Source organism: Salvelinus sp. IW2-2015, unplaced genomic scaffold (genome assembly GCF_002910315.2).
Source record: "Salvelinus sp. IW2-2015 unplaced genomic scaffold, ASM291031v2 Un_scaffold3222, whole genome shotgun sequence".
In the NCBI taxonomy this organism is placed as follows: domain Eukaryota; kingdom Metazoa; phylum Chordata; class Actinopteri; order Salmoniformes; family Salmonidae; genus Salvelinus; species Salvelinus sp. IW2-2015.
This window is the reverse complement of record NW_019944509.1, coordinates 37,020-42,500: the sequence shown is the minus strand read 5'-3', so window position 1 is coordinate 42,500 and position 5,481 is coordinate 37,020. Positions and strand designations below refer to the sequence as shown.

Genomic DNA, 5,481 nt, shown 5'->3' with positions numbered 1-5,481 from the left:
GGGTGATGGTGTGTAGTTGAGTTTGGGTAGATGGTGTGTGAGTTTTGAGTTTGGGTAGATGTGTGTGAATTTGAGTTTGGGTAGATGGTGTGGTGAGTTTTGAGTTTGGGGTAGATGGTGTGTAGTTTGAGTTTGGGGTAGATGGTGTGTTAGTTTTGATTTGGGGTAGATGGTGTGTGAGTTTTGAGTTTGGGGTAGATGGTGTGTTAGTTTTGAGTTTGGGTAGATGTGTGTTAGTTTTGAGTTTTGGGGTAGATGGTGTGTTAGTTTTGAGTTTGGGGTAGATGGTGTGTGAGTTTTTGGTTTGGGGTAGATGGTGTGTGAGTTTTGAGTTTGGGTAGATGGTGTTTAGTTTTGAGTTTGGGTAGATGGTGTGTTAGTTTTGAGTTTGGGGTAGATGGTGTGTTAGTTTGAGTTTGGGGTAGATGGTGTGTGAGTTTTGAGTTTGGGTGATGGTGTGTGAGTTTGGGGCACCTTTCTTCTGAAGGCAGTTTTGGAGATGGCTAGGTCAGGGGTGTTGAGGATCACAATGTTGATTTTACCTCAAGAAAATTTACCACAAAAAAATGTACTAAAATAATAACGATGTAAGATTGTAAACATACGGCGACACTAGCAGGCCATTAAACTTTCACTGTCAGTGGGCAAAACGAGTGTACATTTTTCTGTACATTTTACAGTGTCATCAGGAGAAAAGGAAGGTTAACCATTTCACGAGTGGAAGACAAAAAGGTGAGTTCCTTGAACACTTAAAGTGAGTTTCKCTCCGGATGAAGAGCTGGACAAATGAACGTACATTTGAGTTTTGAAAAAGAGTGAGCAGTTTAATGAGAATATGCGGTTCRTGTGAGAGTGATGTTCACAGCTCCAGAAAAGTGTTTACCTTAGACACAGATCTAGGATCAGCTTATGCTCCACTGATCCTAGATTTGAACCATTAGGAGGAGAAACACTAAACTGACCATAGCTCAGAGTCTAGGGGAAACTTCATTATCCTACTCCTTCTCTCCATCCTCTTTTCTTGAAGTTAGAGAGAGATCCCAGAGAGTTGGAGAGGACAGATAGAGTTGTGTTCAGTATGGCTAGGTGGAGTTTGAAGGTAGGAGGTTAGTTGAGAAGTCAAAGTTCAGGAAAGGAAGGCCAGGCGCAGGTGCAGAGGAGGGCTCCAAGGGGAAGGAGGAGGGAAGGAGGAAGGGAAAGAGGAAGGATGCATGTTGAAAGTATTGGAACAAGGCTGTAGCAAAGGTCCAGTCGTTCCCTCCTCATAGTGCTGACTCCCTCCACCACCCATCAGGATATGTTAGTAGCCTGTTCCTTCATCCTTCCTCTCCCCTGTCTAACTCATCCCGCCATCCTCCACCTCTCCTCCTCCCTTTGTATCTCTTCTTCATTAGACCATACCATGCCTCCACTCTCCTCTGTGTGGGTACACTTTCTGCCTCCTCTCCTTTTCCTCCCCCTCCCCTCCCATCTTTCCTCCCTCCTCCCCCTCTCACAGGGCTGACTCTGTGTACAGTGCCCCTGATGACCCGTGAGGGGGGTTGGCCGTCAGTAATCGCCATAGCGACGCAGAGGAGGAGGAGCTTAAGTCGCCGCAGCTGCGCAAGTGGATCCCCTCCGTCACAGGGGGTTGGTTGCTATGACGGCGGTTGTGGCGGCTGTCGCTATGGGAGTGGTGGTGACCACGGTGATGAGGGATGTGGGGGGTGGATCCCTGGCTGGGCCCCCCAGGAGTTTACGTAACACCTGGAGACAGACAGACAGACACTAGTGTGAGTGTGTGTGTCTGTATGTGTGTGTGAGTGTGTGTGTATTTACTGTATGTGTGTATATGTGTCAGTGTGTGTTACCTGCTCTAAAGGGAGATGGCCTGTCCCGTTGCCCTCCACTCCGCCTCTCCTTTTCTGACCCTGTCCCGTGTTCCCAGAATGCTCTGCGGCGGACGCCAGGTTCCGTTTGGAGCGCTGCAGGAAGCGAGCCACCAACCCCCTCGTCACCTGACAGGAAGAAAAGGAGACAGGATGAGAAATGAGGACCTGGCATAATCGTTCTACATACAATATGTCCATTTCTAGATATAAGTATCTTTGCAGTGTTTATGGCTGCTGTTATTAGTCTTTTTCAGCCATTAAGCCACACCTTGAGGTCCCCAAGAGAGCGGTTGCATTCTTTGGGCAGGTGCAAGGGAGAGTTGGCGGGGCCTTTGGAGAGGGGCAAGGTGCGCCCCATGGTGGCTGCCTTCACACTGCCCTTCCTGGGGAGGAGGGCTGAGRGGGGCACCAGAGAGGAGCGGGGCAGCAGGCATGCCTCGGAGGACGGACCTGGGTAGACAGACAGAAACTATAATCTGTAGTGTCTAACCCAAAGGTGGTCAATACTGCCTTCTCTAACCGCTAACCTTTACCTTCTCACCTGTGTCTGTAGAGGTCTGAGAGTTCTCCCTCACTCCTTTACTGCCCACTGAGCCTAACCCAAAGGTGGTCAATACTGCCTTCTCTAACCGCTAACCTTTACCTTCTCACCTGTGTCTGTAGAGGTCTGAGAGTTCTCCCTCACTCCTTTACTGCCCACTGAGCCACCACTGAAGTCAACTAGATCAGAGAGGGAGGGAGAGAGCAGAGAGGGAAGGAGAGAGGAGAGCGGGAGGGGAAAGAGGAGAGAGGGAGGGGAGAGAAGAGAAGGAGCTGGGAGAAGGGAGGGAGAGATGAGAGAGGGAGGGAGAGTTGAGAAAGGGAGGAGAGAAGGAGGGAGAGAGGAGAAAGGGAGGGAGGAGAAAGGAAGAGAGAGAGAAGAGAGGAGAGAGGAGAAAGGGAGGGTGAGAGGAGAGAGGGAGGGAGAGAGAGAGGAGAGAGGGAGGGAAAAGAGGAGAGCGTGAGGGAGAGAGGGAGGTATGAAATAGATATGAAATGCAAACTATCACCACGTCTTTCTTGCATAGTGTATTCATAGCGTGTTCATAGAGTGTTATATAGTGTGTTCATAGTGTGAGTTGTAAATCACTAACACTGGATGTCTGTACATGTGTGTTGTGTGTGTGTGTGTGTACCCACCAGTATCAGCAGAAGAGCTGAGACCAGGCTCGCTGTGTGACCTCACTAGGGGCAGAAGACCGTCACTATCCCCCCTCTCGCTCCTTCCGCCCTGACGACGCAGGTACAACGGCTGTAGAGGGAGGGGCACCCCGTTGCCCTGACCACCCTGCTGATTGACAGCTGAGGATGAGGAAGTGGGAGGAGCTGCAGAGGCAGAGGCAGAACCGCGTCGTAAAGGGGTGCAAGGCCCGACTCGTTTCTCTAGGATAGAGGAGCGCTGGTGAGAGGTGGCGCCCCCTAGCAGCTCCAACTGGGAACAACTACTGGCCAACATAGCCTGTCGCCTCAACACTGGAGACCTGCAAAGAGGGGGGAGAGGGAGGGTTGTTCTCTTTTGAGAAGGAGCTGTAAGAMAGTGGCTGTGAACTGTGTGTGTGATTGTCCTTGTATTTACCTGTATGTAGCTGTAGCAGTGCTAGACGAGGAGCAGGAGTTGGACCTCTCTCCTCTGTAGCATCGCCTGGCCCTGGGGYCCACCAGGGGACTCTCTACCAGGGGACTCTCCGGGGCTTGGGGAGGGGGGCCACGGAAGCTCACATACTCCCCTCCTTCTCCCCCGTCTCCCCCCTCCACTCCCCCGGTGCTCCCTCTCTCCCCCCTAGCCCTCACCCCCACGAGGCAGGAGTCCTCTGAAGGTGAGGAGTCATCTGGGATGTCAATGATCTCCGACATCAACAGAGAACCACTGTCCATGGAGACTGGAGGGAGGGAGGGAGACGGTTCATTTACTTGTTTATATTAGGCTAAATTTATGAATTGGCAGTGTTGCCTGTTTACAGATGAAGTCGAAGTTTACATACACTTAGGTTGGAGTCATTAAAATTTTTTTTCAACCACTCCACAAATTTCTGGTTAACAAACTATAGTTTTTGGCAAGTCGGTTTAAGACATCTACTTTGGTGGCAGACAATAATTTTTCCAACAATTGTTTACAAACGATTATTTCACTTATAATTACTGTATTCACAATTCCAGTGGGTCAGAAGTTTACATACACTAAGTTGACTGTGCCTTTAAACATTTGTTGGAAAATTCCAGAAAAAAATGTCAATGGCTTTAGAAGCTCTGATAGGCTTCTGAGGTTTTGTACATTGTGGATATATTTCAAGGCCAACCTTCAATTCAGTGCCTCTTTGCTTGACATCATGGGGAAATCAAAAGAAATCAGCCAAGACCTCAGAGTTCTTTTTTTTACTAGGATTAAATGTCAGGAACTTGAGGAACTTGAGTTGATAATGTATTTGGCTAAGGTGTATGTAAACTTCTGACTTGAACTGTAGGTAAAGAACCAGAGTCAATGGGCCCTTCATGGGAACTCTCCATTCAATACCAGACTGGTAAAAACGTGATAATAGAGCTGAATGTAGCATATGTGACTCTCACCCTCTCCGCTGAAGGCAGTGGATGTGGCCCTCTCTCCAGACAGCTCGTTCCCATGGCTGTCAAACACCGTGGCCTAAAGACAACCACACCGGACATGTGTTTAATAGACACACACACATCTGCATGCACACACAAACAAACATACACAGAGGCAATTGTCCTGTATTCCTGCTTAGCACGTTCACTCTCTCTCTCTCTCTCTCTCTCTCTCTCTCTCTCTCTTTCACTCACTCACTCACTCACTCAGTCACTCAGTCACTCAGTCACTCAGTCACTCAGTCACTCAGTCACGCACGCACGCACGCACACACACACACACACACACACACACAGACACACACACACACACCAGCAAACATGTCCAGATTCCCCCACTGACCTGGCTAGCTGCTCTCTGTCCCATCACTAATTCGTAAGGAGGGGGACAGTCAGTGGGGTACAGAGGAACTGGACTCTCCATCGACCCGTTATAGGTGATACTGAGGACATATAGATACACAGACAAACAATGAAGACTGATTTTATTGTCTATTTACAAATGCTAGAGTGTGTGTGTAATAATAATATATATATTTGTCCTGTTACACACAAGTGTTTACAGTTTTTTCCCAATTGCTAACATGCATTGGTCAAAACTGAAGTCACATTGTCAAAACTTTTCACACAGTCAGCGACACAGAAATGTATTTGGACCAAACTGTGAATAATTTTTCATTGCTTTCACACAAAATGCATCAATGACCACATTCTCCAAAATCCATGAACTCTTTTCTCATTCATACTCCACCAACTGTAAAACTATATATTTGCAGCACGTTTTCAAATGCTAACACACTGTTTCCAAAACTGTTAAAAACACATTCAAAACAGAATGATGGCAAATGCGACAGGTTAGTGGGAAAGAAGAGTGAGGGAGGGAGAATGCGTGGAGGACAACGGAGAGGAAGCAGGTGGTGGGAAAGAAGAGTGACGAGGGAGAGGGAGTGGTAGCAACGGAGAGGAAGAC

The 5,481-nt window shown here is 48.3% G+C and overlaps 1 pseudogene; it reads right to left on the bottom strand.

Moving 5' to 3' along the window:
* Window positions 1–417: 417 nt before the first annotated feature.
* On the bottom strand, window positions 418–5,003 carry LOC112075532 (protein ENTREP3-like; annotated as a pseudogene).
* Window positions 5,004–5,481: the final 478 nt, after the last annotated feature.